General features: G+C 52.5%; 1 long non-coding RNA gene across 1 annotated transcript in view; it reads right to left on the bottom strand.

Annotated features, from left to right (window-relative positions):
- LOC104988803 overlaps positions 1-4,750 on the bottom strand; it is a 40,931-nt gene extending 36,181 nt beyond the window's left edge. Inside the window, exon 1 of the long non-coding RNA XR_825284.1 lies at positions 4,074-4,750. This is a non-coding gene — a long non-coding RNA (uncharacterized LOC104988803). The remainder of the gene's footprint in view (positions 1-4,073) is intronic.
- Between the last annotated feature and the right edge of the window lie 3,452 nt (positions 4,751-8,202).

Below are 8,202 nucleotides of genomic sequence, written 5' to 3' on the forward strand. Positions count from 1 at the left end.
TGTGTGACCCCATAGACGGCAGCCCACCAGGCTTCCCCGTCCCTGGGATTCCCCAGGCAAGAACACTGGAGCAGGTTGCCATTTCCTTCTCCAATGCGTCAAAGTGAAAAGTGAAAGTGAACTCGCTCAAGACAGAAATAAAAAAGTAAAATGGAAAAAAAAAAAAAAAAAAGTAAAATGGAGCCAGGTGTGCAGGCTCCTGGCCGCCCTTCGCTTCAATACTCAAGTATTGAATTGCCCTTATCTCAGGAGCCATGCGCTAAGGCAGGCCTGGGACTCAGCTGGTGTGACTTGGCATTAAGGGAGTGCTTACCAGCAGGAAACTCACCTGCTTTTTCCAGGTAAAAAGCTAAAAGCGACCTGGCACTTCTGCTCTGGCTCCTGGCGGAGTCATGGCTCTGCGGTTTCTACAGCCCCTTCTGGGTGAAAGTCACCTTCCCAAAGTCCTTGTGGATCTTCCGCAGCCGCCTCAAGCGAAAGCCCGACTCCCGGGGAACCCAAGCCCGTGGCTCCCTCCCATTTGGGGGAGAAAAAAAAAAAAAAGTAGACTAGAGTGGGGGTGTGGCAGGGATGGACAAAAAAAAAAAAAAAAAGGGGGGAAAATCCTGCAAAACGTGTTTTGGCAGGCCCGGCCCTCCGAGCCCTTCCATATGTGTTCCATATTGTGCAGACCCGGTCTTTGATGTTTTTCCTGAAAGTAGAGACATTATTCTTTCTCCAACTGCGCCTGAACCCACAAACAGGGAAACGGCGAGGCTGGGCCACAGGCCCCTGGCAGGTCGGCCACGTGGATGGAGTCGCTTCCCCGACACCCTCGGCCCTGGGCTCTCCCGTCGTGGACACCAGCCAGGCTGGACCCAAGGTGTCCTACCGACGGCAGTTAGGAGTTAGGCGTCACCCAGTCATCTAACTCCTAACACCCAGTTAGGAGTTACCAAATGGGCTCTCATGCGCCCACTGTCAAGTCCTCCTTCCCACTGCCTCCCTCTATCTCCCTCTACCTGTGCAGTAACCTTCTAGGAGCCCTAAATCCGCTAGGGCTCTTCCTGGCAATAGGGAGGGCCAGGCCGCCACCCACCGCGACCCAGAGGCAGAGCAGTCCCGGAAGTGACTTCAATAATCCCAGCACCTCGACAGTGGGCGGAGCGGAGAGGGCTGGCCAACAAGAGCAGCTGCATCAGAGCTCCCACCACTTCCGGGTCTCTGCAAGTACTTCTGGGTGTGCGGACTGTGTAGGCGCCTGTTGCTGCTGCTGCTTAGTCCCTTCAGTCGTGTCCGACTCTGTGCGACCCCATAGACGGCAGCCCACCAGGCTCCCCCGTCCCTGGGATTCTCCAGGCAAGAACACTGGAGCGGGTTGCCATTTCCTTCTCCAATGCATGAAAGTGAAAAGTGAAAGTAAAGTCACTCAGTCGTGTCCGACTCTTAGCGACCTCATGGACTGCAGCCTACCAGGCTCCTCGGTCCATGGGGTTTGCCAGGCAAGAGTACTGGAGTGGGTTGCCATTGCCTTCTCTTGTAGGTGCCTGTGGTTAATTACAAATACTCAAGGTGAAGGTTAGAGCCAAAAGAGAACAGTAAACTATCTTAGCCTACGGTAACATCCAGGTGGGTGACACTATAGCCTCTCCAGTTGGTCATGATCAAGCCCCAGTTCTCAAGCATGTTAGCGTCTGCTCAGAGAAGGGGGATCCGAAGTGGAAGACCAGGGCACTGCTGCAGCATCCCTGCCCCACCTGTCATCGCAAGTACTCAAGCAGGGCCCGAGTGCCCCATTAGTTAGGGTGAATTTCACGAGGCACGGTCTTTATGCACTTTGGCTTCCAGGAAGGTCTTGGTTGTCTGGGGTGAAGCTGGCCTGAGGGTGAACTCGGGCGAGCGGGCTCAGGTCACCTAGAGACTCTCGGGTCAGGAGAGGTGCACTGTCAGCAGAAATCACACTGATGCCCTGTCCATTCAGTGGGTCAGCTGGAGTGGGCCCCCTTGTGTTTGGGTGCTGTGTTGAAAGTAGGAGCTGATCTACCTGAGGCGATCTCATTTATGAGCTTGAAATTAACTGGATAGGCACAGGCTACACACATGCCCACCTTTATTTACAGTTGCTCTCAAACAACTGCTCCTTTTCCTTCGGAACATCCGTCTGTCAACCATGATCTATTGTTCCAGCTCCTACTGTATGCTCAGATCTTTACCAGCTCTTTCAGGGATCCAAGGCCACAGAAGGCCAGTTTTCTGGCCGTGAACCTGGCTCAGAACTGGGTATTAGTGCGTTAGTAGAAAAAAGGGAGGGGGCACATTAAAATTACTTCTTCTGTTGCACTTTTTTCTGGAATGAATCAAAGGGACCAGAGAAGAATATAATATTTCATGCCTGGACTTGAGCTCCGCTTCCTTTTTCTGACCCTTCCTCAACCCGGCTTTCGCTCCTCAAGAGATCTGGAATTCCCCTTACGGAGGGTGGGTGGGGGAAGAGCCAGCCCAGGTAAGTATGGGAGCCACATGGTCTCCGGAATGGAGAAAAGGAAATCATCTCCAAATGCAACTGGGCAGGTGGGGGTAGATTGAAGCCGAAAAGGAATAGGCAATTTGGATAACGCCCAAGGAAGCAGACCCTGGACCCTGGTGGTGAGGTGTGAGAAACAGTCAACATTTGGAGTTCTGGAGTCAGAAGATTTTTGGCAGTTAGATAACTTCCTGATCTGCAGTAAATCTCATGTGACCAAGAGGATGTTTCCGCAATTCTGTTGCCTGGCAACCTTCCTCTCTTTCCAAGTCTGCAAACTTAAGAGATTTTTACTGGGTCCCAGTTGAATGTGGTGCGGGCCAAATATGGGCCCAGGAAGGAGTCCAAGAAAGGCAGCTCCATCTCACTGACCTATTGCCTCTCGAGCTCTCAACTGCAAGGTGACACAGAGGCTACCTTTTTGGAATGGATTCAGGCGCCCCCATTCGAGTGGCCAACCTGTTGGTTCTGGACACTCTACAATGGTCCAAACTAAACTTATTTTTTTTTCTTTTTATGTATAATTGCAAGCGTCTTCCATGGTCCCAGCACCCTCCTGGGCGTAATTAGGGCCTGACCATTATGGAAATATATGCAAAATGTTTAATTTTCCTTAGTGAAAAAAATTTAAAAAGAGCCTGACGCACAATGCAGGATTCCTTTGGAAGCAGCAAGCGGTAAGAGGGGCCCAGTACCCTTCTCTGCGTGGGTGAAGGCAGGGGGAGGGGCTAAGGACCCCAAGCCTAGGCGGCTCCCTAGGACCCAAATTCCTGGGTTCTTCCACGGGCCAGTTGTTGTCGCCCCTTGGTCCCTGTGGCCAGCTAGCCACTGCATCATTTCCACTCCCAAGACCCCTAGTCATGCATGTAGGGCCTGGCTCGTTTGGCAGGTGAATAGGAGACCTTGCTCCACTGGCATCAGGAGTCTGGGTTTTTGCGCAGGTTCTGGTCCTTTTGGACCGTCTAATGTGGGGCCGTCTAATGTTGGCTTCTGAGACGTACAGCGAGAGGGTAATAATAGACTGGAACACAGTCGCAAGAATGCAAGGGTCAGGTCTCGCCCACTGGGTGGGAGAATGCAAATTTCGGAACAAATCGCTTGTGAGACGGAAGGGACGGACTTGGAGACCCCAGAATCGGCGGTTAGGGGAGGAAGGGGGTCGCCTAGGAAGCCACACTTCGTGGAAAGAGGGGATGGGAGTTCCATCACATCCCGCGTTTCTAGGGAGAAAAAATGACGGGGATTTCCCCCAAGACAAATACACAGCGATAAGGCTCACCAGGGCTAGAAGCGGCACTTTCAAACCCTTATTGGGCATAGGTCCCAGTTTTTCAAACGTAAAAACAAACTTCACGAGGCCAAGATGCTGGCTCAAATCAAGTCCAGAAGCCAGGACTCAGCCCAGGCGTGCCTGGCCCCGAAATGCATTAAGGCGCTTGCCACTCAGCCGCTGGCAAAGAGCTCAAGCGGGATCACTGCGACGTTCCTAATATTACAAGAGTCCTGGAACTGTCTGAACCCTTGAAGGCTTTGGGGGAGGGATATCATCCTTAGGAAAGGAGAGACTTACCTTAAACCTGCCGCTGGGAGGAAGTTGGAGGTAATAAGTCTCCTTAAGTAGCCAGGAGTTTTCTTAGTCTAGTCGTTTCACGTCACTGCCTTCCAGGCCGGCACCACTGCACCCTCCGCGCCTCGATGCCCACTGCCGTGCGCCTGTCGGCCGGCACCGACCCAAGGCAGCAGCTGGGGGCGTTGTCGCTGGCGCCATCCCCACTCAGCCAGCGCGCACAGCCCGCTGCTCTAGTGTTCTCATTTGGAGCCGTTTCTTTTTGGTTTTGGCTTAAGAAATCACCTTGGTCATGAAAAACTGTAATAATATCACTGGTCCGAGTATTCCAGAACGGTGAGCAGCCCAGAATCTCCCCTGAGGCGGCGGGCGCGGTGCCCCTCCAGTACCACCGCCGGTGACTAGGGCCCTGAAGGAGAGCAGCCCCGCTTGCAAGTGCCCTTCCCACGCGAAGAACCCCGGAAATACTGAGCTAGGGAAGTGCGCTCTAGAAACCGTGTGGAGAAACCGAGCCAAGTGGAGACAAACAAGCTTTAGCTTCGGTTGTTGGTAACTCAGGCAGAGTTCCGAAAGCTCTTCGAATGTGCACAATTACTTCCCCTTTCCTTTCTCTTCCTACAGTTTCTGGTCCTTTTCATTTCCATCTCGAATGCCTTGATATTTACTGTTTGCAGACTGAGTCCCTGGAAGGAGAGGAGATTTCACTTCCGGGTTAGGGCATTCTGGTCGGAGGAAGAAAAACCAAGTTCAACTCAAACTGGCGACCTAATCCCAGTCTCTGTTCAGCCTCTTGGATTTGGTGTTCCTAAAGTTGAATGTGGCCAACCCGCCACAAGTAGGGGTGGAAATGATGACAGAGGAGAAATCCACGTGTGCATTCCGGCACCCTAACTTGGTTTGTACTTGTCTATCAGTCTTGTTCTCACCAGAGTCAGATAATACATCACTGTTTACTAAACAAAATCGCAGGGTAGGGGGGCTAGTTACTAGTTGGCAATTAGGAACTCACTATAGTCACTCCCTCTTTCCCACTCCCCCATGACTGTAAAATGAATTCACGTACCCTGTAGGGTTTTAAAAGTCCTGTTAAAGGACCACTCATTTAGCTGCCTCCAGATTTGGAATAGTGTTCCAGAGGAAATGAGGGTCCAGAGCTCTTAGATTAAGCAGAAATTCAGGAACTGCTCCAGAAATTCCTTTTCATGCCCGAAGGGAAAAGAGGGCTTAACAGGGATGAGTATGGCTTCAGGGGCTCTTTAAAACAATTTGTTCTTAATGCCCACCTGGAATCACTCCTCTGTGCCGCTGACTGCCCTAAAAAGAAGGATGTGGGCTCCTGCCCCAGAATGCTCCTTTCCCAGGCTCAGCATCTGGAGAGTAAAGAAAAATGGAATGGAGAAAGTGAATAGAGAATGGAGAGGCTCTGGACTGGGATTGTCTCTGTGAAAGGAAACAGGAAAAAAAAATGGCTTCCCTAAGCAACTCTCAAATCACAACCATCTCCTGCCACAGGCCTGCACACACCCCTTCCCTGCCTGCTGGCTCATCATAACTTCCACAATGCCTCAAATCCAGAATCTAAAGTATTTTCTCTAGAGTCACCAGACTGCCTCTCTGTGGATCAAAGGGGAGCCCAGGACCCCAGGAGGCAACCACCAAACAAGTGCTGGGAGGTGGACACACACAAATAACGATATTTGGGAGGTGGGGCTCCCAGGGTTTCACTACCAAAACTTGATGCACGGTTTCCCAAGGCCCCACACTCAGTCCTCCTCCCCCAGCTTAGGGGTGGGTGGTCCCTTCTGCTCACTGGGCCAACTCTAAACTCTAGCCCTGGCAAGTGGAGAAAAAATTTAGGCAGCCCTTGGAAGTTAGGAACCATGTGAATCCCTTCCCAGGCCTCTCTAGTCTTGAGGGGAGAGCTCTGGGCTCACGTTGGATATTAGTGGGAGAGCAGAAACTAATCCAGTGAATTAGAGTTTCAATCTCAATGCTGGTGTGGTGGGGCATAATAAGTGACACTGAGGAATATATGTGATGGATGCTGGGCTCCTGAGTTGAGCAAGAGAGTCTGAGAACTTCCACTATCCTGGATTTTTTGGAGGAAGTGGTAGAAAAGCACTACAACTTGTATAGTGCCCAAAGCTTCAAGATCCCACTCCCGAATTTCCCATGACCTCAATCAGCCTCTAGGAATGCATGTTAGAGGCTCATGGAAGGCAGCTCAACTCCCTGTCAAGGTCACCAGGAGACTTGGCCCTTAGAAGAATGTAGTAGGTAGGTAGTAGAAGAACTACCTACTACTGAATGGTAGTAGGGAGCCTGGAGTATGTTTGGAGGTACAGATTCATGGCTCTGGCCAGGTATCTCATCTCTGCAACTCAGCTTCCTTGCAGACACACAGGGTTTGGAAATACTCCTCTTACAGTTGGTGAAGATGAAACAATATGCAGCCTGCAAACTGCTTCACACATAAGGGGCTCTCCTTAGAACTTATTTCCTTCCCACCCCCACCAAAGCAGGTATCATCGCTTCCCTTGATGGAAGAACTGAGGTGGGATCCTGAGGAGCAGCAGAAGATCATTCTCAGCTTCCCTGGACTCTTCAGACTGAAGCTCAGGACCTCTGCTTTAGTCCTGCTTTGGTGCCGCCTCACTGCACCTTGCAGCACACACAGGGAACCCAGGCCTGGGACACAGGGGAGGGCCAGGACCATGTTGTTGACTGTGCCCAGTGGGGTCCAGGGCACTGTCACTGGACTCTAAGGCTCCTTCTGCCCTTCCTCTGGGAGCAAGTGCCACTCCACAGAAGCCACCCAACAGCCAAAGAGTGACTCGGTGCAGGGAGCCGGGCTTCCTCACCTGCCTGACCTCTCCTCTGCTCTGAAGCTCTTAGGCCTGGTCTTGGGCTCTAGCCCCACCCCCACCCCAGGCCCCTCAGTGCCCAGAAGCTACCCCTTGGGCCCCAGGCTCCTGAAGGGAAGGCAGGACTTACTATGCAGGCCAGGTTTTACTTCTTGTCTTGCTCCTGGTATGAAGCAAGGCTTTGTTCATTGAACAATCGCCCAGCTAGCAGCACATAATTATCAAAACCTGGAACAGTCCCCACATCCATTTCCTCCCCCCACCCCAACAACCATCCCCTCTTCCGCCCTTGTAGGCCAGGGCTAAGACCTCTTCCATACCTGTGTGCTCCCTCCCAGCAGCGACCACCAGGACTGCCTTCCTAGGGTCTGAAGATAGATCTCAGGAGAGGAGAGAAGGAAGCCAACAAGGCCACGGGCTGAGAAAGCCATCTCCTCATCAGGAGAAGGCCCATGAAGGCTGTGATTGAGGGAGGGCTGACTTGGTGCATGGAAGTATTTAGCAGGTTCAGTGTTATTACTGCCTAACAGGGTGTTAAAAGTAATATGAATGTGAAATACTGTGGGAAAAACGGAGTTTCCAAAGCCAGTAGCGAGGCCCCTCCGTGGCGGCCTGGCCTGCAGGGCGGAGTCGGAGTCTGGCTGCCCCGTGCGTTGCGCCGGGAGGCGCTGCGGTGGCCAGGGACCAAAGAGGGGACTTGCTGGGAGAGATTAGGGACCAGAGAGGGGATAGGATGCGCATCGAGACTTCGGGAGGTGGGGGGAGGTCAGCTGGTAGCACACCCAGGAAATCTCGATGACGCTTTCCCCTCCTAACTTGCCAAGGTTGACACCAGGCGGCTTCCCCACCTCCCTACTGAGTGCACAGAGAAAGACTTGGAGTTTTAAAATAGATAACCAGCACGTGGTAGGTCAGGTGGAAAACAAGATTTTACTGGTTTTATGGGACAACCTATCCAGCCACTGGGTAGAGATGAGGTGTGCGGGTGTTTTCTGCAGGAGGTGGGATGGAGGCGAAAAGGCGAGGTCCTAGTTGATGTAAATTTCTCCAATCGATTCCAAATCAGTTGCACACAAACCCGGCAAGCTTTCCCACTGTGCCCTGGAGACGCGGACCGGTCCTCGCGGTCTGACCATAACCCCGTACCCCCAACACACAGCTCCTGGGCCTCCCCCAAACGCTGTCAGGCGTCCGAACCACCAGGAACCAGGCCACGGATCGCGCCCCGCGCTGCATGCCACCCAGACACCTTCTCCTCGCATGACAGC

The sequence above is a fragment of the Bison bison genome, unplaced genomic scaffold (genome assembly GCF_000754665.1).
Source record: "Bison bison bison isolate TAMUID 2011002044 unplaced genomic scaffold, Bison_UMD1.0 scf7180017864143, whole genome shotgun sequence".
NCBI lineage: Eukaryota > Metazoa > Chordata > Mammalia > Artiodactyla > Bovidae > Bison > Bison bison.